This window comes from Camelus bactrianus, chromosome 12 (assembly GCF_048773025.1).
Source record: "Camelus bactrianus isolate YW-2024 breed Bactrian camel chromosome 12, ASM4877302v1, whole genome shotgun sequence".
In the NCBI taxonomy this organism is placed as follows: domain Eukaryota; kingdom Metazoa; phylum Chordata; class Mammalia; order Artiodactyla; family Camelidae; genus Camelus; species Camelus bactrianus.
In genome coordinates this window covers 14,980,894-15,008,511 of record NC_133550.1, presented here as the reverse complement: position 1 = coordinate 15,008,511, position 27,618 = coordinate 14,980,894, and the positions used below count along the sequence as shown (strand labels likewise).

Below are 27,618 nucleotides of genomic sequence, written 5' to 3'. Positions count from 1 at the left end.
CAGCTGGGCTCAGTTTTCCTGGCTGAGGGAGGGGGTGAACTCAGAGGGTCAGCTGGAATATACATCTATGGAGAAGAATCCAAGTGGAATGAGCAGAGGGATCAGAGGTCAGGGTGATGACTTGGATTGGCCTTTGGGTTCAAGTCTGGGTGGTGTCAGGGATGTAAAGAGATTTGCTGGAGGGAAGGGTTGTGCCCCAGTATCATTTTTACTCAGGCACTCAGGCAGGGCTGGGGGTGTTGGGGTGGAGGGAAGAAAAGAAGGGGCAGGTAAAGGCTTTCTTCATCCAACTTCCTGCCTTTAGTCTCCCTTTCAGCTCAGTGCTTGTAGAGTCAGCCTGTGGCATGTGCTAGGGACCTCAGTGTTCCTGAGGGAAGATACTGAGATACTTGCCATGGAACTCTGACCCTGGTCAAGGCTGTCAGACTGGGGAGGAAAAGAATTTAGAAAATTGAGAAATGGGCGCTGCTGTCCCGCCTTCTCAGGCTCTCAGGCTGACAGTGAGTGGTGGGGGAATGGCTGCAAGTCTGAGTGCCATGGAGGGAGGCCAGGCATCTGGACCCCAGCAAGCTCCAGTAGCCTGCACTTTCCTTGACAGAAAGGCTGGGGCCACAGATGGGAGGACATCTTGCCTTAACCTTCCTGCAGCCCCTGGATCTCACCCTGAGCTGGAAAGGGCCGTTATTCCTTGGCTTCCACATGGTGCAGCTCCCTTCCCAGCAAAGATGGGGGCGGCTATCTGTTACAGATTCCGGAGCCTTGCCTGGTCTGTTTCCCAAAGAGCTCTCCCTCCAGCCCTCTGGCCCATGGGGAACGCCTGCTGCCTTGATCCATGTGTGGTGCAGACAACAGCCTGGGAGAAACCTGGGTTGTGGTGAGACCTAAACCTGGGATGCTTGCCGTTAGCTGCTTTCTCTGATCTGCCCCATCCAACCTCCTGAAGTGCTCATGGTGTGGGTCTGGGAGGTTGGCGCTCCAGGAATGAATGGGCCCTCTGGGCACTGAAGAGGCCACACCCCCCGGATGCTCAGTGCGGCAAATGCTGGCCACGCCCCCTGTCTGCCAGGCCTCTGAGGACACCTGTCCCGTCTCTGGTGCAGGGCAGCTATGGTCTTACAGGCCACTGACTTGTCCCTGCTGAGGGCTGTGGATCATTGTCCCCCATTTGGAGGTCTTGGGTGCCCCTGCAATGTCCCATCACTTCCTGTGGCTTGTTATTAAATATGCTGATAATGCAAGTTTGGAGTATACAGTCAACGTTTCCGGCTCCTGACTCTTGGTATTAGTGGTACCCCTGGGACATCCTCCAGTTTGGAATGTTTCTGGCAGATCCTGAAATAGCAACCGCAGCCCATCTCCCCTGGTCTCTTCTCAGTGCTGGCTATTCCCCTTCCATACCCAGATCCAAATCCTTCCAAGAGTGGGTGGGTAGGAGGTGGGGTAGTGACTCACACGCCAGCACTTGGCTGCCCCCCTGTGGCCAGTGAGGGCAAGAACACCGCTCCACTCAGTTGATACTTGGGGGGCTCTGATCACAGTCTTAACAGAGCTTGTGCCTCAAAATGAGGGGATTTTGTGGGCGTGTGCACTGAATTCTACATTGTGAACTTTCCTGAACCTCAGTCTTTTAATCCATGAAATGGAGGTAACAATGTCATGAGAATCAAATATGGAGTACGCTTGTCTGTAGACAAAAGGCTTTCTACACTGTAATTATCATGTAACGTTGTTACTGTTAGTTTTTTCTCCAAAGGTGGCCATCCCCAGAGGAGAGGTGTAGAACCACCCACCCCGTTCCTGGGAACGCTTCGTTTATTCATCTTTTCCATGAGTGTTTAGTGAGTGACTGCTCTGTGCTGGACAGGTCCCTGGGGCTGGGGATGAGATGAATATGACAGAGGTCCTGCCCTCAGGGAGCTCACAGTCCTGTAAAGAGCACTGTTCACAAGACTGAAGTTAACGCAGACAATAAGAAGTGTCCAGCGTTGACAGAGCCAAGAGTAAGGAGTGACTGGCTTGGCTTGTAGAGGTGGTGGCCATACTGAACGGGCATTTATGGGGCAAAGAAGGGGAGGAAGAATGTTCTGGGCAGAGGTACAGAAGGGTGTAGGGTTGGAGGTGCCCTTGAAGCAGGTAGGTAGAATGGAGTGTGAATGGATGTGAGACCAGAGGGGTAGCAGCCTGGTAGGGAGTGGAATTTACCCTGGGGGCAGTGAGGTGTCTGGAGGGTTTTAAGCCAGGAATTGACATGGTAAGATCTGAATTTTAGGGAATTAGGGGTAAATCTGTGGGTGGGAGTAGGCTAGAGGTAGAGAGACAGCCAGGAGGCTGTGGTCCAAACCCAGCAAAGATGATGGTGGCCTGGACTAGGATGGAAAGAAAGGGAACAGATCCAAGCGATGTTTGGGATTCAGGCTTTTGGTCACTAGTTGGGTGTGAGAGATGAGGGAGAGGGAAGCGGGAGGAGAACAAAGCCCTAGTTCCTGTCCTGAATTAGTGAGGGGGTGGTGATGCCTGCCACCCAGTGAGGGGCTGTGTTATCAGTTAGGATTTTTTTGGTCTGAATTTACAGGAAACTCAAAAGATAGTTGGCTTGAACAGAAGGGAATTTATTGGCCCACATAACTGCAAAGCCCAGTGGTAGTTCTGGCCTCAGGCCTGCTTTGACTCAGGTCTGACAGTGAGAGCAAGCCTGGCCCCTCTGCCTCCCGTGGCTGGGTCTGCAGCCTGTGTCAGCTTCTGGCAGGGTAGTCTGGTGGTTGGAGCAAGGACTTGACATCACCGGCTGGATTTGTGCTGGCACACCCTTCCCTGGCTATGTGACGTGGGCAAAGTGCTTGACTCCTCTGTGGCTCAAGTCCCTCCTCTTTTGAGTGGGGAAAAGCAGTGCCAAGCTACTGCATCTTTCCTTAGGACGAAATGAGATCCACCCGTGTAGAGAGCCTGGCGCAGAGCCTGGTGCAATAAATGTGCGTGTTGTTAGTCTCAGCCTCCACGTGAGGCAGGGTGTCGGCTTCAGATCTATCAGGAAGGCGGGGCCCCTCTCCCAGGTCCCTCGGGCCAAACCACAGGAGCGGCTGTAAACTGTCCTAACCTTGACGAACTTGCTGCGAGCACGGAATATTCTAGATCTCGATCACATTCTCTACTCAGACACCCCAAACCACGGGGCCCAAAGGATGGAGACTGTCTCCTCACCAGATCTAAGCCCGTTTCTGTCCTGGAGAGAACAGAACAGAAGGTGGGCATAAACAGATACATGGCTGTTGCAGACGGTGGGGGGAGGGGGCGGGGTCGCAGGCAGAGACGGTGGCCAATAAGTCCAGTTCTGATGTGTTGAGTTTGAAGCACATCGGGGACATCCAAGGTGGACAATTAGTGTATAAGGCTGGGGCTCAGCACAGAGACTTCTGGGCAGTGGTGTTGCTAGAGACAGAAAATGGAACTGTGGGAAGGGACCAGGCTGGGGGGAGAAAGGAGGAGGTTGAGGGGGCCACCCTGGCAGGCCACCACTAAAAGGCAGAGCAGAAGCAGAAGAGGAGCTAGCAAGGCCCTCCTGGTGGAACCTCAGCCCTGGATGGCTGCTGAGTGCCCCCAGAGAACATTTCACCCCTGGGTGGACTGGTGGCACCAAGAATGGTCACCAGACCCTGCAGGACCCTCTCTGAGTCTGGCCAGCTCCCTCTTCCGATGCTGATTACTGCCAACCATGCCCTCTCAACCCTGCCTCTGCCCCCACCTGCCCCCATCTCCCACACTCTGCTCAGATACCCTCACCTCCTACTTCTCACAGAAAGGAGATGCCATCGGACAAACTCCCTCCACTCTGTCCCCAGACCTCCTCTGGAGCCAGGGGCTTTTCCCATGTGTCCCCGGAGAGGCGCCTCCCCCAGCCCCCATAGATGCACTGTCCTCCTCGGCACCCCCACCCTTTCACTTTTGATTCTTTAATGCTCCTTTAACTGCTCCTTCCCTGCTGGCTCCAACTTCAAAACACTCAGGTTTCTTGCATCTTAAAATAGCCCTCCTCTGCACCCAGGGCTCCTCCAGTTACTACCCTGTGTCTTTACAGCTAAACTGCTCTAAAGTCACCCATTCTGCTGTGCATCCCCCATCCTCCTTCCGTCTTGGCCTCCTGCTCACTCCTCATTCCTCTGCAGCCTGCCTTCTGTCTACACTGGCTCTGGCGGGTCAAGATCTACCTCTGGATGCTTGCTTGAACCTGCTTTTCTGTTCTTATCTCAGCTGCTCTCCTGGCACCTCTCCCTCCTCTTCACAGCCATCCCCATGGCTTCTGGGGCAGCTCTGAAAGAAGCTCCGGGACGTGGAGAGGGGAGGCTGAGACTGTAGGCTCCAGAGTGATACTGGGTTCACACCCTGGGTCCGCCACTCACTGGGTAACTGAAATCCTCTCTGTCATTCGTGAAATGGGATCTCAGAAACTCCTGAGATGGTGTGGACTTCAGCGTGTGGGAGGCTGGGCCCTGGAGTGCCTGCCTGTCTGAATCCAGGCTCCCCAGCTCCCAGCTCTGCATGCCCTTGGCAAGACTTGCTGTCCCTTGTCCCTGTCTCACCTCTGTCTGGGGGTCCTGGCCAGCACCTCCTCTCTCATTGCCCAGGGCTCACATGCCTCAGGACTGTTGGAAGCCTTCCTCTTGCCCTGCCCTCTTGCCCTGGGTGCTCTCCCCCTCTCCTGCAGCTGAAATCACTATCTCTATGCATGCCTCTGAGAGCTGCAGCCCCACCCTCACCCAGGTCCTGAATCCGGCATTAATACATTGGCCCATTCTGCCGTGATTTACTCAGCAGCCTCTCTGGCAGCCACAGGAGAATACATGGTAAATGAGACAGGCCCCTGCTCTCAGAGCCTCCGTTGTTCTGGTGGGAGGGGACGTTTAATGAATGTGTGAACAAATATACGAGGTAACTGCGGGCAGTAATACAACAGGGCAAGGGGGTGGAGACCTGTGGGTTGTTTAGGTGGAGGTAGTCATGGGAAGCTTCCCGGAGGAGGCGGCATCTGAGTCAAACCCTGGCCAATGAGGAGGATCCAGCCAGAATAAGGGCTGGAGCAGAGTGTTCCTGCCAGAGGGACAGTGGGTCAAAAGGTCCTACCGTGGGAATGAGACTGGTGCGTCTGAGGAACCAAAAGGAGGCTGGTGCGTCAGGAGCTTAATGAGCTAGAGGGGCGGCAAGTCATGGAGGAAGACCTTTGCTCCTGGCGCACCATCTTCACTCCTAGCCTGTCTGGCTCCCAGGGCATGGTACCACCTCCTTCCCAGCAGCTGTCCTCCCCTCTCCTTCTTTGCACATCACCAAATGTGGTCCATTTTGCCTTTTAGAGAGCTTTGCTCCATCTCTAGCCGCCAGTCTCACCTCTCACGCAGCCCCCATGTCCATTGGTGCTTCTTGGCTCACCCTGCTCCATGGGCCCCAGAGGGGTCTTGTAAAAAGGAGTAGCCTGTCAAGCTCCTCCCTGTCTAATGCCCCCACCCCAGCCCTCAAAATGGATTCTCACTGGTCATAGACGGAGTCCAAAATGTGGTCCTCAGGCTCCTACTTGGGCTTCTGCTCCCTCTCTTCGTCGTCTCTGTCCAGCTCCATCATGTCCTCCAGGCCTCTGAGAAGCTGTCTCCACCCCTCCTTCCATTTCTCGGCTGGCCCCTTGCCCTCCTTAAGGCCTGGGGATCCCTGTCAGGCATTTCCACAGCCCCTGGGAGTCTCCATCCACATGTCCAGTTACACGTCTCGTGTCTCTCCTCGGACATCTCGTAAGCTCCGAGAGAACAGGGCCAAATGTGTTTGTTCCCTGCTGCTTCTCCAGTGACTGTCGTAGTGCCTGGCACATAGTAGGTGCTCAGTAAATACGTGTTGAATGAATGAAGGGTCGAGTTCTACAGAGAGGCTGCGGGAGGGGAGGTTGGAGAGGAGTCTCCTGGACCGCCCCCCGCCCCTTGAAGCTGCCCACCCACCCAAACCTCCCACAACCCTCAGCCTCACCCAACAGCACGAGCCCCGGCCACTTGTCATCCTTACAGCCTCTGTCCTGACCATTTGACCCTGATCCCCTCTGGCTCTGATTCCCATTCTGCTCCTCCTATCCCCAGGCTCAGCCTCTGCCCCCTCAGATCTTCTGGTGAAGCAGGTGGTTCCCTGCCCCCAGGCCCTGGGCTCTTTCTTTTTTATTTTTATTTTTGCTTTTTTGGGGGGTGGGGCAGGTAATTGATTGATTGACTTATTGACTTACGTATTTATTTATTCAGTGGAGGTACTGAGGATTGAACCCAGGACATTGTGCTTGCTAAGCACACACTCTTCCACTGAGCTATACCCTCCCCACGAAGATATATTTTTGTGAGGGATCATGTTAGGGTTCCAAGCTGTGCGGTGACTTAATTAACTTGGTGCCTTTTACCACAAGAGGGTGCCTAATGTTTGCTCTTTACTGTCCCCTCTGTTCCTCTTGCAGTCACTGTGCCTTGTGCAGATCTGCTCCCCCATGCTTCAGAGGGCCATCATGGTGGTGCCTCTGCTGTCCAGGGGGAGATCCTGGGGCTCCAGGCCCACCCCATTTCTCTGCAGAGTCTCTTTCCCCCGCGGCAGCCTAACTCCTTTACCCCCGTGACAGCATCTCTTTACTCACAGTGGATAGTTCATGTGAACCTACCTGTTTTCATGACTTTGAACCTCTTCCTTGCAAAACAACGACCCAGCTAAAGGTAGATATACCTCCTTTTTGGACTGGCTTTCATGACAAACCACCATATTAGCTGGAAACGTCTCTGGCTGAGCCATCTGCTCAAATGTCAGCTCCAACAGGATAGGGGTTCTTGCTATTTCATTCACCGCACACAGAGGGCTGCGAGGAAACAGATTTTTAAATGCAGAGCATCGTCCCTTAAATTTCATCTTTGATCACGGAGTGGGGAGGAGGCAGAAACTATAAATGCATCATAGCCCCTCAGTTCTCTCGAGTGAAAAAAATGTGTTAACTCCCAGAGACATGCTAGAACCTAGTTGAGGCACCTTGGAGTTTGATCCTATAACAGGCTGCCGGTGTGAATGGAACCTTTAGAGAAATGATAGCAAAGTTTAAGAGGGTTAGTCGGTAGACTTTCAGATACTGTCAGGCTCATCTTTTAGATTTTGCCACATACTGTCAGTTCTTTAGACATCACTCTTCATGCGTTCGCAAAAACAAACAAACAAAAAAACAGATTAGCACATTTTTCCCCCACTGTGTGCAAGCTGGGTGGAGAGGGCAGAGCTGTGTGGTTGGCTGAAGATTGGAACAGCACACTCCAGCACCTGGGAGGGCGGGCCAGAGGTTGTGGAATCAGTGCGAGCAGAAACCGCTTCAAATGCACAGGTGGCAGGCGGATGGAACATCTCGCTGCCTGTTGGTTCCCAAATCTGAATGTATCTTTTCATTTCAAATGTCTCTATCAGATACCAAATGTTACAGGAACTGTAGGGGAATGAATTAAAAGTAGAAACAATATTTCGTTCTTTGCCATTTGAGAGAAATGATGAATATTTCAAAACCATTTGGTAGAAAGCAGGGGGCGATGTCTCCCTTTCCCTCCCCCAATGTCTAAGGCAGTGTTCCTGTTTCCTTTTTCCTTTTTTTTTCAATGTTTAAATTATATTTATTTATTTATTTAATTAAAAAATTTTTTATTGAAATATAGTTGATTTATAAAGTTAGTTTCAGGTGTACAGCAAAGTGATTGAGTTATAATGCAGTGTTTCTTAAAAGTGGGTTCCATGGTCCTCCAGCCTCAAGGGACTTTAATGGAAACATCTCTGGCTGCAACTTGAATAAAGGTCTTGTGTTACTTGAATAAAGGGTTCTGTGGTCATAAATATGGGAAACTTTGTGTTAAGTAAAGTTAAAGAGGTTTCTCTATTGCAGTTCTTGTAAGAAGCATTAATATGCCAATATTATGATGAATCAGAGAGAAGCACAGAGCACTTCCCAGCAGATCTGACCAAAGAATTATTTTTCCCCCTCCTTCTCCTTTTTTGAAAGGAGCATCCCACGGGACCACCATTCCAACCAACATGCTTTGGGGAATCCTTTAAAACCTTCTCTTTGAAAGAGAAGAACAATTTTGGAAAAAAAAAAACAACAAAACCAAAACTTAGCTCATGTCTCTTCAGACAACGCATTTCCTTTGCTTTGTCAGAACAACAGTATAAAATTAATTTTATTTCCAAGGACTGTAATGCCACATTACTAAATTTAAATTCACTTTTTTCCCCAAAGAGGGTTTTAAAAAACACATTTCGGAACTACTACTTATGTGAAACAAATCTCTGCATGGAGAAATGGCCAAATATGTACAAGAATTTTATACAGGTTGCAAATGTGATTTCAGAATTTCCATTTTGCCACAATTATTTTACCCAAAGTTCACCATACCCTGTGGTTCCTAAGACGCAACAGATCTTGGGTGGTTTCCCTTTAGCATGGCTGTGACAAAGGAAGCCCTTTCCCTGAACAGCTATTTTGCTTGCTTTGCTTTTACCAATCTCTACAGCCGGTCCACAGCCTTGTTGCCTAAAATGAACTGACCTAGACACTAGGGTCAGTGGCCTGCGCTATTGGCTGAGGAGTGGGGACCAAGTGGCCAAGGTGTGGAAGTTGGCTGCATTGGCTGAAAGACCGGTCATGTTTTACTAGACTAATCTGAGTTTATCATGTTATACATGCTGAACTTTAATTGTAACTCTGCTGCGATTATGGCTGGAGGTTGTCATGTTGGCTCCATGGCTGCACCAAAATAGTGGAAATTCAAAGACTCTTGATGAAAGGAGTGGCAAAGTCATGTTGTAAAGGGGCCTGAGGGATGGAGATGGTTGTGAGTTTCTTTTGAAACAATCTACCGTAGGGTGGTCAAATACAGTGCCCACCAGGGCTGGGCAGGAAACGTAGGGTCCCCCTCTAAGGAAGGGGGGCTACGCAACTTGAGATGACTGTTACATGAGGAGATTCAGGCCTGATGGTGTCAGGTCTTCTGATTGTTCAAGAGGAGATGGAAATCCAGATTTTTTATAAATTCTACTGATCTGTTTTTACATTTTTTATTGAAGTATAGTTGATTTACAATATTGGTTTCAGGTGTACAGCAAAGTGATTCAGTTATACATATGCATACATATATATTTGTATTTGCTTTTCAGATTATTTTCCATTGTATGTTATTACAAGAAATTGAATATAGTTCCCTGTGTTACACAGTAGGTCCTTGTCGTCCATCTATTTTATACACAGAAATGTATGCCTGTTAATCCTCAACCCCTAATTTATCCCTGCCTTTGGTAACCATAGTTTATTTTCTATGTCCATGAATCTGTTTTTGGCTTGTAAATAGAATTTGTATCCTTTTTTTTAGAGTCCACGTATAAGTGATACCATATGATATTTGTCTTCCTCTGTCTGATTTCATTCAATATGATAATCTCTAGGTCCATCCATGTTGCTGCAAATGGCATTATTTTATTCTTTTTTTTTATGGCTAATATTCCATTGTATTTATACACCACATCTTCTTTATCCAGTCGTCTGTTGATGGACATTTAGGCTGTTTCCATGTCTTGGCTGCTGTAAATAGTGCTGCTATGAACATTGGGGTGCACATGCCTTTTCAAATTAGAGTTTTCTCCAGATATATGCCCAGGAGTGGGATTGCTGGATCATATGGTATAAATTCTACTGATTTTTAAATGTAGGCTCTATTGAAAAATAGTGTGAGCCAATCCCAACTTCCATCTGTGGTGAAAGCTGGCCCATGGGCTGCCAGTTTGTGACCGCTAGTGATTGACAGTCTCTATCTCCAGCTTGAATTCTTTCCTGAGCACCAGAGCGACATACAGATGTGCCTCCTAGATGCCCAGACAGCTGGAGGTCCCAGGCATCTCAATTTCCACTTGTCCAAAATTGAACTTGTCATCTCCTCCATGTCTGTTCACCCTGGGTTCCTGTTCTCAGGGATGATACAGCAAGCATCCAATCACCCAGGCCACCTTGGGAGTCCTCCCAGGTGCTCCCGCCTTCTGTCCCCCCTTGCAGTTCATCACAACTTACTTTCTGGTTCTAGTTACTAACTATCTCTAGCATCCTTGTCCTACTCTCCATTTCCTTGCCACTGTCTTCAGGACCTTATCCTCTCTTACCTGGACCATTTCCACAGCCTCCTAACTGGTGTCCCTGCCTCCAAATTGTCTTCCTTCCAGTCCTTCCTCTGGAGCTGCACTGATCAATATTGTAGCCACTAGCTACATGGCTAGTATGGCTATTTAAATTAATTAAAATTAAATAGAATTTAAAAATTCAATTCTTTAGTCTTAGTACCCACATTTCCAAGTGCTCAACAGACACACGTGGCTGGTGGCTTCCATACTGGACAGTGCAGTTATAGAACATTCCCATCACTGGATGCTTTGTGATCACATTACCACCTAAAACCTCCCTGGTTGTCCATTTCTCTCTGGATAAAGTCCAGTCTCCTTAACCTAGTTTACATCTCCTCCCCACCCCTGTCTAGCTGTCCAGCTGCACCTCCCATCTTGTCACCACACCAGCTCCTGCCTGTGACTCGCCTGCCTTCATGGGGCAGCCCGGAGCCCCTTGTTTACCTACATCACCCCATGCTTAGTGTTCAAACACTGCTTTTTCTTTTAACATTTAATGATTTTAAAAAACTTTTTATTAGTTTTTAAGGTTTTCTTTTTTCTTTGCGTGTTCTACTTTATTTATTAATGGATTGAACCCAGGAACTCATGCATGCTAAACAAGCACTCTGTGCCACTGAGTTATACCCTCCTCCCCTCCCTCGAGCACTGCTCTTGTTTGGGGCTTTGTAGCACCCACCCCAGGCCCCCACACCTGCCGGCACCACACACACACTACCCTTAGCACAGCTGGACATAGCGCTTAGCACTCTGGTGACAGTCTGTCTCCCTCTCTGTGAGTGCAGCTGTGCTTCCCTCCTGTCTGCAGTCCCCCCTCCCCCCACAACACACCGGTCTAGCCCAGTAGGTTGCCCAGGGGCCGAGGCTGGGGGTGGGTCTGGAGAGACTGGGGAACACAATCCTGGGAAGCATCCTGGAGTTAGCAGGAGACTTCCATTTGCAAGGGCGCACCTCACTCCCACGGGGCTGAGCAGTCAAGGGGGGTTCTCAGCTCAACCAGCTGGACAGTGAAGAGGGAGACTGGCCCCCAGGGCTGGTTTGATGGGGCCTCAGCCTCTCAAGGCCTGGGGGAGTCTGGTCTCTCTCCAGGCAGGTGGGGTGCAGCATCTGCCTGAGATAGCGCCCCCGTGTGGCCCAAGAGGGCATAGCAGCTCCCAGGGCTGTAGCTTCCCTCTCCAGATCCTGGGAGAGAGTGAGGGTGAGAGAGAGGACACACGTTTGGGAGGCTCTCCTAGGAGGGCGAGGAAACGACTTTCTAAGGAGACCACAGCAAAACTCTCCTCTCCCGTGTTCCCTTTACCATGTTTCCCCCACCCCAGCCACACCCCTTAGGCAATGGTCGGAGTGAGGGAGGGTCATCTGTCTCAGTTTAAATTCCCTCCTCTAAGATCCCAAGGCACCCTGAAAGTATGCCAGGGGAGTTGAAAGACCCCTCATTTCTTCACAGGGAAGCTCTGAATCAAAGAAAGTAATCCAGGCCAGACCCCTTCTCTTCTGATGCCAGTGGGCCCTGGGGGACCAGGAAGAAATGAAGGATTCTGGACAGAATAATGGGGACCTGATGACCTCTGGAGCATGACAGGTGCCTTGCAAATGTGGAAATGCTCTTCCTGTGAATCTCATTCGTCTGAACTTCTTGTCCCTGGGAGATGCGGATGTTCCTCTAGGCTGGAGCCACCTGGAAGGGACTGGTGGGTGTCTAGCTCCCTCTAGTGGGAGTCCTGAAATGGAATTGAATGGGAAGATTGGCGTCAAGGGAGGTCAGTCGGGACTGCACCTTACGTCCTCCAAGCATTCCCATCACCTCCACGCCCTCCGCAGGACGCGTAGGGATAGGCAGCGAAGTGTAGCGTCCTCTCCCCGCCCCACTGAAGGTGGGGACGCTGTTTAGGCTCCAGGTCTGGGACCTGCAGCCTAAGGAAGGAAGGCACAGCAGGGAGGCTCTTGAGGGAGATGCTCCATGTTGGGAGGGAGAGGGAGGGAGAGGGAGAGGGAGAGAGGGAAAGACGGAGGGAGGGAGAGGCGGGGAGGTGGGGGGACTCTGTGTGGGGAAGTTCCATCCTTGGAAAGGCCCGCGTCTTAAGTACCTTCCTTAGTGAGCCACAAGGGAAAGTCCAAGTCAGTTGGAGAGTTAACCATTTTCTCTTAGAAGAGGTAATTCCCTTTTATGCAAAAAGAAAAAGAAATTTGTATATGGAATAAATGGGCCTTTGGGGGATATTAATGGGAAAGGAAGCCAGCCACCCCATCTCCTTCCACTTCCCAACAGAGAGGACGTCAACCTGCTGAGGCCAGGAAGTCCACGGGGCGATTGATGGCTCTAGAGGTGGCACAACAATGGAAAGAAAAATAAACCAGAGGACACATGCTGGGAGTGAGAGACCCAAACTTCTGACGGCAGCAGGGGTGTGGAGGGGGGAGACACCAACTCCTACCATGTCATCTGCGCTGCATACTGTGCACTGGATCTCAGCTTCCACTCAGTCCTCCTTCAGTGTGGCTTTTGCAGTGCGGAGGCCAGAAGGCCAGAAACCACCCTTCTTGGACTCCCTTGCAGCTAGAGTGCATTAGGTGCAGCCAGACAGACGCTCTTGTGTAGGATTTGGAAGGCGGAGGTGCGATGGGGACTGTCTTCCTGCTGCTGTCTCTGCTGAGAGCAAGGTTGTGGGAAGGTGGTGGTCAGGTCTGGTCTCTCTGTCCCAGTGTCCAGTCATGACAGTCCTGGGCACCGGATAGTAGTCATGGTGGTGGCAGTGTCAGCCACAGCAAATCATTTTTTTTTTTTAATTCATCAGAGAAGCTTGGAAAACACTGCTTTTTTATATACTCAACTTTTCTGTTCTTTTTCACACCCTACTCATGTAGACCTACTAAATATTAACATGCTCTTTTTTTTTTAATTGAAGTATAGTCAATTTACCTTGTCATGTTAATTTCTAGTGTATGGCATAGTGATTCATTTATACATATATGTATTCCTTTTCATATTCTTTGTCGTTATAGGCCATTACAAGGTATTGAATATAGTTCCCTATGCTATGCAGTAAGATCTTTTTGCTTATCTGTTTTATATATAGCAGTTAGTATCTGCAAATTCAAATTCCCAGTTTATCCCTCTCCACCCCCTTTCCCCCAGGTAACCATAAGTTTCTTTCCTATGTCTGTGAATCTGCCTCTCTTTTATAAATGAGTAAGTTCATTTGTAACTTTCCTTTTTAGATTCCATGTATAAGTGGTGTCATATGGTATTTTTCTGTCTGATTTACTTCACTTAGTATGATGATCTCCAGGTCTGTCCACATTGCTGCAAATAACATTATTGTATTCTTTTTTTATGGCTGAGTAGTATTCCATTGTGTGTGTTTGTGTGTGTGTGTGTGTGTACCACAATCTAGTCATCTGTGGATGGTGACACAGTGGTGTGTTGGTATGTCCTTGAACTCAGCAATTCCACTGGAAGCCTCCTGCCTCTCCAGCTGCCACCTGTTCCACCCATGATTTAATAAGCACCTAATTCCCTGAATTCCCCCAGACCCTCTTTTATTAACCCAGATTGGCTTGTTTCTGCAGTGCTGGCGCAGTAGGCATACAGAGGAGGCTGGTTTGAATGGAAAACAGAATGTTCAATCAACTTCTAAAACAGATATTTGGCTCTAAAAGAGAGAGGGCCACAGCAGATTAGGGGATAGGAGGTGGGAAGGGACCCTCAGAGCTACAAGGCTGGACGGGAGTCCTGTTCTCAGAAGCCCGTGGGATAGTGGGGGCGGTGGGGGGATAGTCAGAAGCTCGCGGGAGGACCAGCCTCTGACTGAATGGTGATATTGCCAAGTTTACCCCCCCCCGATCTTAGACCTCCCTTCTCTCCTTACCCCCTTTCCCAGGCATCCAGTCAGGATGGACTTTTAGGGAAACACAATGGCCCAGGTGCTCCCTCCTCCTCTCTTAGCTACTGCTGTTCTCTGAAAAGATCTGGTGAGCCCACCCACGGACACTAAAGCACAAGAAGTGTCAAGTCTAGAGTACAGTGCTGGGGCCAGAGGACTTGTTTTAGGATAAAGTCCCTTCAGGGTCAAAGACTAAACTCTCCTGGGGAATTTCAGGCATCAGCTGTGGGAAGGGGAGTTTTTTTTTTTTCCTCCAACTTCCATTCTTTCCTTTTTTTAAAAAAATATGTTTTTATTAAAGTACAGTCAGTTTACAATGTTGTGCCAGTTTCTGGTGTACAGCACAGTGCTTCAGTCACATAAGAACATACATACATTCGTTCTCATGTTCTTCACCATAGGCTAGTACAAGACATTGACTATAGTTCCCTGTGCTATACAAGTATACACTTGTTGTTTATCTGTTTTCTATATATTAGTTAATATCTGCAGATCTCAAACTCCCAATTTATCCCGTCCCCCCCACTTCCCACTCTGCTAACCATAAGTTTGTTTTCTATGTCTATGAGGGGGAGTTAATTTTTGATGTTAAAACACCCTGAAATCATACAGGTAAGCCGTGGAGGAGGTACCCTCAGATGTTATGGGATGTGGCAGTTTAAAATTCTTTGACCCTCCTCCCGTTGAAGTGGGATCTGTGTCCCCTCCCCTTTGCTGGGCTTGAGAGCGCTTTACCAATAGACACAGAGGGCACAATGCCACGTGCCCTCTAAGGTTAGGTCCTGAAAGCCAGGCAGTGCTGGCCTGGGTCCCTGGGAATGGCGCTTTCCCGATGTCGCTCTCTGGACACTTCCTCTTGGGACCCAGCTAGCATGCTGTGAGAAGCCACGGGGAGAGGCCCGTGTAGATCCTGCAGCCGAGGCCAGCTTTTGAATCATCCAGTCCAGATATGTGAGGAAAGAAGCTGGAGTGATGATGATTCCAGCCCCAGGCATCCTTCTGAGCCACCCTCCTGGCCTCTAGAATCCTCCCAACCAATGTCCCAGCCTCTGTCCCCAACACACACCATGTCTGAAAGCCCTGACCCACGGACTCTGCTAACACAATAAACTGGATGCTGTTTATGCTACTAAGTTGGAAGTGGTGTGAAACATTGCAGCAGTAACGGTAGCCTGGGGTCACTGCCCATGCAAAGGCCCTTCTTCCAGGGGTCCCTGCCGCGTCCCACACTCAGTGTTGTTGGGGGAACAAGGGCCCAGTAGTGCTGCAAAGCCCAGATGCACGTTGTGAGACCTGCTGACTGTCACAACTGTCACCCAGACCTGGGGGTCGGAGCTCAGACCCCAGGGAGCTAACCAAGGCATCTGGCACAGACATGGGTTTCTCCTGCTAAAGGAATAGTCGGTCTGCATCGGTTCAGTGGTGACAATTCTCATTTCTGTCAGGGGAGCAAGGACTCTGGGACAGGTAGACCTGGATTTGAGGCAACTCCACCCACCACTTACTGTCTCTGGGCAGTAAGGGTGCCCATGTGCCCAACGACAGATCAGGGCCCCACTGCATCTACAGAAGGGGAGAGCAGACACTGGGGGACACAGGAAGTGCCTGCCCCACTGGGTGACGGGCGTGGGCGCTGGCCCCTGCCATCCACCTGCCCACCCTGCCAACCAGCTCAGCTGTTAAGGGCACCGAGCTGGGAGCAGATTTGCAGACACAGGAGTGGACTCTGCCCTGGGGACCAAAAGCCAGCAGTGGGTGTTTCAGGCATGGCTTTGAAGGGCTGAGCCATCCATCCAGGTCGGGTCTCTGAGTTCTGCCCCTGTCATGGGAGAGTCTATCCTTGGACCACCCTGGTCTCCCTCCTGGAGGACCCTCCCTGAGTGCCCTCAGTGTCCTTGACGTTGGCCAACAGTCACATTAAATATGCTTTCCTTTTGCTCCAAAAATGGTTTTTCAGGACATAGTCATATCACTCAGCGTTCCCTATACCAAGGGCCATGTGAGCAATTTTCACTAGAGTTTATTATAAGGGAAAAAGTCTGTTCCCATGAGAAAAGTGTCTGCTTCCTGCAGATAGTAACAGGTCAGAGTTCCTCTTCCACCCTGGCGGCCTTGAGGCTTAATCACAGCCTCTGTGGTGGCTCGGCCAGCCTTTTACAATCTCTGTTTCCTGTGAACCCAGCATTTTAGTCCTCTGTGTTGCTCTGACTGTTACGTCTTTAATACATGCTGCCTCCCATGTTCTCTCTAGAAAGAAGCAGGCTCTTATTAAAGATAAAATAGAAGATGAGGGCCCCTTTTCTTACCTCGGGAGGAAAACAAAACTGGAGGCCATGAAGGGTCATCCACTGCTGTACTTGAGTGTCAGTGTTGACTCGAGTTTCCCCGCAGCTGGGGCAGAAAGGGGTGGTTACAAGGCTGTCTTCAGAAGGAAGGAAGTGGAGCAATGCTTTGAGAGAAGCAAAGCAGGGTGCCCTTAGCCCTGATGGGAGGGGCCCCTGCAATGATCCAGGGCTCCGGTGGGAACCTTGGCACTGATCTCAGATCCACCACTCAGAAGCTGTGTGACCTTGGACAAGTCACTTAACCTCTCTGTGCATCATCATAATAATAATAATGGCTGGCTTGTGGCTGCATCACTTCAATCTCTGCTTCCACTTCCACACCGCCTACTCCTTCTCCTTTTCTATATCTGATCATGCCTCCTTTTCTGTATCTGATCAGAACACTTGCCCTTGAGTTTAGGGTCCACCTGGATAATCCAGGATGGTCTCACTTCAAGATCCTTAACTTAATCTTATTTGCAAAGACACTTTTGCCAAACAAGGTCAGATTCACAGGTTCTGGGGTGTGAGCATAATTTTGAGGGCTACCATTCAATCCACTAGAAAGACTAAAGTTTTGGACCTAATCAATGCGTCTCTTTAACGGTGAGACCAGTTCTGAGTGAGTAGATGGGTGGGGGGATTTTTTTTTGGGTGGGAGGAGAGGGCTCTGTGGCTCCTAAAAGCTCTACCTTGTAGAGGCAGCTTTCCTATGGAGCCCCTCCTGGCCTGGAGATGTAAGCTCCTGCGGGGGTGGGGAGGGGAGAGGGGGCTTGGGCTTCTTGTCCTGTGTCTCTTGTGGCCCCTCAAGGTCCAGTGGGTGTTGTGCACACACCAGGTGCTCAGTGCATGCTGAGATGTCTGCCTCCCTCAGCGTGTGCTTGGAAGACTGAAGGTGGCATGGGGCTGAGAATGCAGGGAAGATGTTAACAGGAGGACCGAGTGGGGTGAATGGAGTCAGGCAGGAAAGGGTTGGGCAGCCTTGGTTTTGGGCTAATTAATTCCCACCTCCTCTGGCCAGGGAAGGTCTGCCACGTGACTCCTCACCTACGGCAGACTCACTGACAGAGACAGACCCGAGGGGCACTCCTTTCTCCCTCTGCTCACTCCTCCCTGCTCAGGCTCACTGGTCAGCTTTAGTGCTCTTCCTGCCTCCAGTTGCTCCCTGATCCCACCACCCAGGACACAGCTGCAACTCTCCTGCTCAAATATCTGCCATGGCTCCCCACTCCCCCTGAGTCAGGTCTAAACTCCTTCCAGGCCTGTCACCATGGGAACTTTGCTACCTGTCCAGCCTGAGAATCCAGGATTTCTTTTTTAAAATCCATCTCCTTCTTGCTGTTCCCTAAACCTACCCTTGGATCCTCTCCCTCTGGGCTTTTCCTGACCCTTTTCCCTTCTTCCAGAATAAGTGTCTTCCTCTCAAAAAATTCAATCTCTAGTGCTCTTAAAGGCCCAGCTCTATGCCTCTTCCTTCTAGCAGCCTTCCCAGATTTTCCAAGGAGAAAGTGATCATTTCGTCCCCATGTCTCTCGTACAGCATCTCCCACTCTTTATCTTATCCCATTGTCTTTTATGGTCAGGACTCATTTCTGACAGAGTCACCTCTCTGCTGGAAGGAGCCACATCCAGCTCACTTTTGGACTCCCAGCACTTCACACAGTGCTTAGCACATAGTAAGTACTTACTGATGACTTTTCAAATGAGTGAAATACACCTTGTAGTTCTTGCATATTAAACTTTGGTAGCTCAAGGGTTAGCGTTCTCAGGATAGAGCTGCATGCAGCTTCCTGAACTTGGGGCTTGGTTTTATTCTCTGGGTGGCTGGGGTGGGGCCAAAAACTGAGATTTCCCTGCCAGCCTTGCCTCCAGGGCTGCTTGGGGTTCATTGTGGGTCCTCTGTACAACTGGGTGATAACAGAGTTAGCCTCAAACACTGGGAAGTTTGTCTAAAAGAATGAATACATTTTAAATAAAGGATTTCATATCTGTAAAAAATTACATACAAAGTTTAACAGATGATAAAATGAACATCCATGTACCTACTACTCCAAGCAAAAGAATATTGCCAACATTGTGAGTGACGCCCCCTCACATGCATCCCCCATAACGCCTCCGTTTCAAGCCTACCTAACTCCAGACACATGGACAATTTAACAGTGCTCAGGGACTGTATGAAGCCATCTGTCAGAGCATCAGGTTTAAGAACACTTAAAGTCACCTGTGTTCCTACAAAAAAGGGCTTGGGACCCCTGAAGAAATAACCATGTTTTAGGGACACAGTTCCATAGCGAGCTGTCTCCTGATGAGCAACTTGATCAGAAGTGCAGTCATCACTACAGCACCGATGACACACCGATGGTGGGAGGTGGTTGGTGCTTGACATTCTAGTATGATCTTTTTCCCAGTTAGTTCCTCTAAGTCCCTACAAGAGGGCTGGGGTCCCCTTCGACTGCACTTAAACTTCTGCAATTCATATTTATGCCCCTAGATGGCGCTACAGGACTGTGCCCCTTCCTAACTGTTCAGGCCATTTTGGGGAGAAGAGAGCATTTTGTGTTTTGGAGATGATGGAAGAGAGAAATCCTTTAAACTGAGAAGGGAAACTCTGGCCGACACTTAAAACAGGCAATTAGTTGCAGATTCCAGCTTCCTGCTTCTCTGAGCGTAAACTCTGGTTTACCATAGTGTCTGCAGGACTGTGGGCCCATGCATATGTGCAGATAATGAACAGAGCCCAGTTTTGAAGACAGAATGATTTTATTTCACATAAAGTGCCTGGAACAGTGTCTGGCACATAGCAAGTGCTTGATAAAATTCGCTATTCTTTTTCTTTTCAGTTTGTATTGCAAGGTCTTGTTATGACCCTTGTGCACAGGGATCCCGGCTTGTGGCTCACCTTTCACCCCAGATGCCTGCATAAAGCAGGTGCTTAGTAAGCGATTTCTCCCTCCACTTGCCACCATGTCACAGAAGAGGGAGCCACTGTGTTCCATGTGGCTTCAGAAAAGACCAGGCGGGGCCTTCCAGGGAGGTGGACCGTGGCTGGTTGAGCTGTCTAAGCATGGGCAGGCTTCCTAGGGAGACAGCGAGCTCCTGGGCCCCAGAGGTGTGCAAGCTGATGGCACCTGCCACACCGGATGCTGCAGAGGGGACTTTTTTTGAAGGCTAGACTAGGCAGCCCTGCCTGGTGGTCGCATTTCCAAGTGAAATGCAGATTAACTATTGCTGGAGCCCTCATCTCCCTGAGGTCCTGAGAGGGACCGGAAGGGCTGGGGAGGTGTGAGGGGACTGGGAGGAGAAGGTAGCGTCTAGGAATGGATGAGCTTGAGGGTGGTTGTGGTGTGGGTATCTGTAGTGGACCCTGACCCTGGCTGGGCTTGCGGTCAGCTTCTTAGATGAAAGTTGCGGTCGCGGTCCCTCATCTCCCCTCCTCCCCTCGCCCTCTTCCGGTGGTCCCTGTCTTGGTTCGTGGAATAGTTCCTCTGCTCACCTGGCTACCCAAACCAGACACTTGGGCATCACCCCTGATGCCTCTACTCTCCCTCCCCACCCCCAGTCCACCAGGTCTACTGGGGAAAAAAGAAAGTCACAGGGATGCCAAGCAAGCATTAGAGTGGTCTTCCCGCCTCTGCCCTTGCCTGGCAGGCTCTCCTCAACGCGGATCTGGGAGGCTCCTGGTGAGTCCTCAAGTCAGATCACTTCAGCTCCCTGGTCACCAGTCTCCTGTATCTCCCTGTCTCTCTTACAGTAAATCCCAGTCCTGACACTGCCTCCGGGGCCCGGGTGACTCCGCCTCCCCTTCTACCAGCCTTCTGTCCATCACCCACTCTGGCCACCCTGGCCTCCTTCCTCTCCGCCTCTCCCCCTACACCAGCCAGGCTCCCACCCCAGCCCTCTGCCCTTGCCCTGTCCTCAGCCATGATGGCCAAATAGCTGGGCGGCCGGCGCTCTTACCTCACTCAAGTCTTCACTAAACATCACCTTCTGATGAAATCTTTCCTGATCTTCCTACTGAAATGTATAATCTCTCCTCCTTGTCACCCCCATTCTCCTTTCCTGTTTTATTTTTCTCCACAGTGACTATCATCTAACACACTCTGTTTAAGACTGGCTATGTAATTTGCAGGCTCAATGCCAAATGAACAGGAGGGCCCCTTGTTAAAAAAGTTTTGAGAATTCCAAGACAGGGACAGCAGAGCAGGAACCCAAGCGCGGCTTCCTTCTGAGAGTGGGGCCCGGGGCGCCTGCAGGGGTTTCACCCCCATGAAATGGCCCCAACAGTGTTGTACATATTTGTTTAATGTCCACCGCGCCCTGCCCCCACCAATGGAAGGTAAGCTCCATGAGGAGAGAGATCCTGGGCTTGCCCACAGAGGTAATCCAGTGTCGAGAACATTGTAGATGGTGATTATTTAGTAAATGAATGAATGAAAAGTGTCATATTTGTCAGCACATAGAAGGAGCATCTCACTCAGCCAAGTGGGTAGGAAAAAGCTTCACTGAGAAGGCACGTTGGAGCCAGGTCTGGAAAGGCCAGCAGGCAGGAGTCAGCTCACAAAGGGCCTCGTACTATGCCAGGCATATGGTTGCGGTTGGACGTGCCTCTGTTCCAATCTATCTGTTTGACCTTGGGCAGGTTACTTAACCTCTCTGACCCTTACAGGTCTTATGTGCTCAGCAAACGGGACTTAACACTGAGTGCTCAGTGTGTTCTCAGGAGGGCTCTGCAGGGCACTGAGGCCCAGGCGGAGAGAGGCTGGGTGGGTAATGACACATACAAGGGCAGGAAGGGACCCTCGGAGCAGCTAATGCACACCAAGCCCATCTTGAGAAGAGACTTCTGACCCAAGGATAGGTCAGAAACCGGAGAGGGGAGCAGCGCTGGGATGGGTGTCCCTGCCCCCATGCATGTCCACAGACCCTCTAGAGCTTCAGACTGTCCATGTCCTGCTGGTCTCCATTGGACGTCCCTCAGGTCGCTCCAGGTCTACATGTCTAAGATGGGTCCTTCAGCTGCCACCCCAGACCTGTCCTCACCTGCGTCTCCATCATCATCCTCCTGGTGCCAGGAATCTGGGAGGCCCATTCTATTCTCCCTTCTCCAGCCCGGCTAATCCATCACCAATTCCAAGGTGGAAACCTATGCTCCAGCCATCCATCTGCCTCGGCTTTGCTGTTCCTCCCTTCCCTGTTTGTGCTCTTGTGGTCCTCAGGGCTGCCCTTTCCTCTCCTCTGCTCGTGGCCCACTCCTCCTGACTTGGCCCTGGGTGCTCAAGGAGGTCAAGGAATGGTGGGAGGGCAGGGACCAGGGGGCACACAAGACTCTTCTTACTAGCCTGGGGTCTGGATTGGGCCCCTGTGCCCTGCCTTTCCCACACTGGTCAGCTGGGGGCGCTCCTGCCCCACGGAATCCCTTCAACCTGGCTCCAAGTGGGGGCGGGGAGCCTCTGGAGCCTCTCTGGGAGGCGGCAGGGCTGGCCCAGCCGGTCGGGACGGTCTGGGTGTGTACGGCGGGGGCGGAAGTGGGGGCGGGGAGGAGGTGCGTGGGTGCATTCCGCGGTGGAGGGGCTGCGGTGCTGGGTTTGCACACGCGGCTTGGAATGTGCATGTAGGGGCAGGGGCGGGACGGGGCGCGGGGCTGGGCATCAGTCACCTAATGGGCTGCGGTGGAGGTGGCCTGGGGTCCTGGCTGCCCCCGACCAGGCCTGAGGATCCTGCTGTAGGGTTACAAGGACTTAGGTGAAAGTCTGGCCTTGGCCCTGCCACCTTCCTTGCCCTTCCCCAGGGTACTTCACCTCCACACCCGCTTGGGACAGGTCCTCAGTTCTTTGGAGGGTGGGCTTTGAGGTCTAAATCCCGTTCTGCCACTTGGGCAGTCACCCTGTGGTAGCCTCAGTGACCCTGTAAGTAAAATGGGGACAATAACACCACTGTCACAAGACTGTCATGAGAACTGGAGCTCCAGCTGAGACCCCTCCCTCCTCCCCTCCCCTCTCCCTTTGGCCCCCTCCAGTGGCCTGAAGCTGGTTGGGGTGGGATGGAGGTGGCAGAGAAGATCACAGCGTTGTCTCCTGCCTACCACGCCAGGGAGGGAGGGTTGTGATAGGATAGTCTGTTCCCTCAGGAAGCTGGAGATTGGGGGTGGCAAAGACCCACCAGAAAGCTGCAGGACGGGAGGTGGATGTGCCATCAGAAAGAGTGCAGTTCTGGGCTTCCGAGAGAGGGAATCCTCTTGGGGATAGTGGGGAGCACCCTTGTGCTATGCTTGAGAGACAGGCAGGATTTGCTCTCTACATGAAAGCGGAGAGGAGGGTGCTCCAGGCCATGGGGCAGCCCAGCAAAGCTGGGAGGCTGAAACTGCAGGGCCTCTCTGGGGACCATCAGGGGCCCTGGTGACCCCTCCGGGAAGGGTCAGGTGGAGGGCAGTGGGGGTCTGGTTGCTGGGATGGGTTGACGTGTTGCAGAGGTCCTTAACTGCTAGTGACAGTCTCGTGGTGAATTCCACAGGCAGCAGGGAGCTTCTGGTAGACTCTGGGCAGCCCAGACACCTGGAGCAGGGAGGCCCAGAGCCCTCTGCTAAGCATGGGGGCTGGGGTGGGGGACAGGGCCAGAGCCAGGGAGACCAGCAGGGGTTGGGTGGAGCGGAGTGGGCACCAGGCCAGAGACCTAGCTGGTACCTGGAGGGATGGAGAGGAGGAAAAGCTCCTTCTCCCTTTGGACTGCCTTGTAGGGAATCAGGTTGGATGCCTGCAAGAACTTGCAGGCCTGAAGTCTGGGGAGGCCCTGGCCCTGCCTTATGCATCCCGAGTCCCCTGCCTCTCTCTAGCTCCCCCTGCCTCCAGATGCCCTAGACACTTAGCCAGGCTTCTGGGGTGAATCTTAGTCTGGGGGACAAGGGAATTTGCGTCCTAACCCTCCTATATGATGTGTGATGAGTTACGACCACAGTGGTGGGGGGCGTGGGGCTGCAGCCCCTGACTGTCCCGCTCTGGGCTGGGTCTGCTGGACTGGCAGGCTAATGAGAGGACCCACTCCGGAGTGGATTGTCCTGCCACCGTGGGTGCGGGGTCTCTGGGGCACAGGGCTGAGGGGTGAGAGAAGGCTGTGCAGGCTGGAGGAGTTTGGGGTGCTTGGGCCTGCCTGAGAAGGGTCATGGGGAGTCTTGTGGTAGAGACTGCAGCTCAGGCTAGAGCTGACAGAGAGACCTGCTCATGGAGCTGCAGTGGCCCCCTCGGAGGCTGGGAGGATGGTGGAGGAGGGTGCTGAGCTCGCGTGTTTACCTGAGTGGCAGGTCCTGGCTTGCAGGGAATGCAGTCTGGGCCTGGGGGAGGGAGGTGGGGGCTGATGCCAGCCAGGCAGCCCTGCTCCCTCTTCCCCAGACTGCAGAGGGAGGGCCTCAAACTCAGCCTGCTGTGCCTAGAGACCAGGCGCGGTGGGTAGGAGTGCTAGGAGGGGGTGCTGGGGCTGCCTGGGGGACATTGGCACAATCCCAGGGGCCTGGGTTTGACTCCCCTCCCCTGAGGCACGGGGACCCTGGACCCTGGACCTTGGACCCTGGAGTCTGGGGTAGTGGGCTGGGGGCTGTGCTGCTGTGGCCGGGCACGATGGGCACCAGGACTGTTCTGAGTAGACCCCCATCCCTGCTGGGAGGCCAGGCATGCCAGGCCAGGCTCAGAGTCTGGAGGACCCCCACTCCCCATACAAGTTCTAACAGGGGGTCACTGGGTGCCTGGGCTCACGGTGCTAGCTGAGTACTTGCTGTTCTTACTGGGGGGTCCGTCCTGTCCCCAGCCCCTGCCCTTCCAACTCAACTCCCAGCCTGGGCCTGTGGGATCTGACACAGGCAGAGTTAGGTTGGGGTCAGGATTTCCATGTTAGGGCCAGGCATGGTCACAGCCTAGTCAGGGTTTTGGGAATCTGGTTGTCTGCCCTGGGGTGTCCTGCTGAGTCTGTCTGCCCTCTTCTTGATGGGCTGCTCTCAGCTATGGCCTTGGCTGAAGACTGGGTCCTCTGGCCCCAGATGGTGGCAGGACCCCCTCCTCCCTCTGCGCCCAGGCTGGGGCCTGGTGAGACAGCATTCTGCAGCTGAGCCCCACTCTAGAGCCTGGTATCGGCTGAAACAGGGACCCCATTTCACACTGGACTGGGCCTGGGGTTTGGGGTTCCTCCCTGCCAGTTAATGCAGTTCTCCTGCCCCCTACCAGCTCCCTGTCTCCCTGCCTGGGCCTCCTCTCTCACTCTGGACCCTTTTCTGGGAGCCTCGATTCCTTCTTTGAGTCACTGCTGGTTGGGGAGATGGCAGGGTCTTAGCAGGGTGAGCCCTGGCCCCTCTCCTGCCAACCCTGACTCCCAGGCTCAGCCTGGGAAACCACTCCTCATTCGGCCTTAACCAGAGTGGTAACTGGAAGACCTGGCATCCCCACCTTGTCACAATTCTCACCCATTTCAGGACCAGACTTGGGGGCCGGGGTCGGGGCTGTGTCCACAGATTGTCCCTGACCCAGACTGATCGGGGCCCACGGCCCTCATGGAAAGCATCTCCCCTCTCCTCCATTATCTTCCCTTCCAGTTTTGCTTCCCAGGAAGTTGGCCTCCTGGGCCCCAGGCCTGTGGCTTTGCTCCCTATGGCAAGTGGAGTCTGGGGGCCAGAGGTGGGCTGGTGGTCCTGGTCTGGGCCTGAGAACTCCTGGCTTCCCTGGGCCCAGCTCCTTACTCTCAGGCAGCTGCACCCAGGCATGCCCCCAGCTCTAGTCCTAACCCCATCCCCTTTCATCAGTGTGAGGGTCTGCCTCTGCTCATCTACAGCAGATCCCTTGGGGTGGGACCCTGGGGGCACCTGGCTGGGTGTGTTCACTCTGACTCAGCCTGGATGCCGAGGCCCTGAGTTGGTGGCTTTGTTCTCCCACTGCTGGGTAGGATGCATGCCACAGCCCTGAGTCACCAGGGTGTGGCCCAGTGGGCCTGGCGGCACTTCGGACACACACAGCTGCCTGCACCGGAGACACTGGGGCCAGGATGTGGCAACCTGGGGGCAGAGGGGTCTGCCTGGCATGGGTACTGTCCTCAGGGCCTTTTCCTTGGTGGTGTTGGGAGCCCCTCTCAAGGTGTTCCTCAGTGTCTAAGGGCCCTGTGTCCCTGGAGGGGCTGGAATGGAGTTGGTACCCACAAACATAGCTGGAGACCCTGTGGGCACCCTGACACTTCCCCTGCCACCCATTAAAGGCCATTTGCAGGCTATTGTGTGTTACTATCTAAACTGTCAACCCAGTGGGCCCTGAAACAACTCCAGGAGGAGGAAACTGTCACTCCCATTTTACAGAGAGGAAGCCAGGGCTTCAGGAGGCTCGTGGCTGCCCAGCTACACAGCTAGTGAGTGGCCGGCCAGCCTGAAACCTCCTCATAGGGCGTTCGCTGTGGCCTGCCGTGTGCCAGCTGTGGGACCCCAGGCCCTCTGCTTCAGTCCAGCCCACCACTGGGACCCCCTTGACACCTCCCCTGACTCAGAGTCAGGGTGAATGAACAGCCCCGCTGCCCCTCCCAGCCACTGGGTCTGGGTCCTAGGCCCTTCCATGCCTCTGAGGATGGAGACAGACATGGCCCTGCCGGACTCCCGGGCAGTGCCCAGCCTGCTTTCTCTGGGCAAGGGGCAAGAGGCCTTGGGGCCCCTCCTTGGAGAGCCAGGCTCACTGCCCCCAGGGAAGGGCAGTAGGTAAACCTCCCGTCTCCCCTGCCGAGGCCAGGCCCCCCAGGCTGCTGTGTGTATGTCTGTGTGTGAGTGTGAGGGGGCAGGAGAGCCAGGCTGGCTGTAAATCTGGGGTGAGAGGGAGACGGTGCAGGTTAAGGGCAGGTGGACGACCCCCTCCCACAGGGGCGAGGGAACCCAGGGGTCCTGGCTCCCAGGCCAGGCTGGCGTCCTCAGACAGGCCTGCATGTTGGCTGACTTTCTCTGACAGGCCGGGGGGGGGGGGCTGCTTTGGATCCTGCCCTCCCAGGGAGGGCGACTCAGGCAGTTGGGTGGGTGAGCAGAGCGCTGCTCCAGGAACGGGCCCTGCCCCCTCCGCCCACAGCCTCACCTGGTTCTGTCAGAGGCTGTTTGAGGGAGAGAAGAAAGCACCTTATAAGGTAACAAATGCTGTCTGCCAGGTAGAGGACAGGCTACCTCCCTGCCTCCAGGCTTCCCCGTCCTGCTAAGGCAGAAACTGCCTTCTGTGGTATCCCAGGCCTGGCCTTGAGCCCAGCAATGCCCCCACCCCCCACCCATGGAGCCCCTGATACCTGCCCCAGACCTGGGCAGGGGCCTCTGGCATGGGGAGGCTGGCCCTCCCCACTTGGGAGGCAGGGAGGCAGCTTGGCGCTGTGTGACCTTGATTAAGTGACTACTTTTTTCCAAGGCTCCGTTTCCCCTTCTGCACATTAAGGGGTGTGGGCTGGGGGCCATGGATTCCCCTGAGGGTCTTAAGCCCCATGGAGTGCCCTTTCCCTTACAGACATTTAACAGGCCCAGGCCATACCAGACACACCGGGCACAGCCCCAGCCCCTTCCCCAAGCCCAGGAGCTGCCCTCTTTGCCCTGTGGGGCTCCCTTGGTGAGGGTCACCTCTGCTCCAACGGAGCTGGGGGTCCAGGGCAGTTTTCCTGGCCAGGTCTCCAGGTGGGACAGCCTGGCTCAGCCTGCCTACTTCCCAGCAAGGGGGCCCGGTGGAGACGGCCTGAGGAAGCAGGCGCCCCATCCTTAGACCTGTATCCCTACCTGGAATGCCCCTGTCTCCAGCCCTCAACGAGTGCCTCCCTTGAGAGGCTGACCTTCCCCAGAGGCCCCCAGCCCAGCCCTGGCCATGCTCTCCCCAGCCCTTGGGTGCAGTGTTTTGTATCTTCCTACGTCAGTCCTGTGTGCACCAAGATGCGCCATCTTGGAATCTCACCTTGGAGATGAAAGCACTGACTCCACACTCCCAGAGCACTTCCCAAGCATCTAATTGGACCCTTGTGACAGCGCCTGTAGCAGGACACTTGGGTGAGTGAATTTAACAGAGAGGGTAAACAGCACGGGAGGGGCAGAGCTGGACCTGCTCTGGCCTTGGACCCCTTGTGGGCACCGTCCTGTTGGCCTAAAACTGTCAGAGCTGGCAGTCTCCTTGGATATTGTTGAGTTCAGCCCCTCACTGTAGAGCTTGGGGGGACTGAGGCCCAGAGCTGGGACTAGAGCCCAG

At 52.9% G+C, this 27,618-nt stretch overlaps 1 protein-coding gene across 2 annotated transcripts in view; it reads left to right on the top strand.

Moving 5' to 3' along the window:
- The window catches only part of SMIM41 (small integral membrane protein 41), a 97,016-nt gene that overhangs the window by 2,762 nt on the left and 66,636 nt on the right, over nucleotides 1-27,618 (top strand). The window contains exons 2-3 of one of the 2 annotated variants that reach the window (XM_074374839.1): nucleotides 11,645-11,888; nucleotides 12,467-13,532. The exons of the other annotated variant lie outside the window; for it this stretch is intronic. The gene's annotated coding sequence lies outside the window, so the exon portion shown is untranslated. Of the gene's footprint in view, nucleotides 1-11,644; nucleotides 11,889-12,466; nucleotides 13,533-27,618 lie in introns of those variants that run through there. 2 annotated transcript variants of the gene reach the window in all.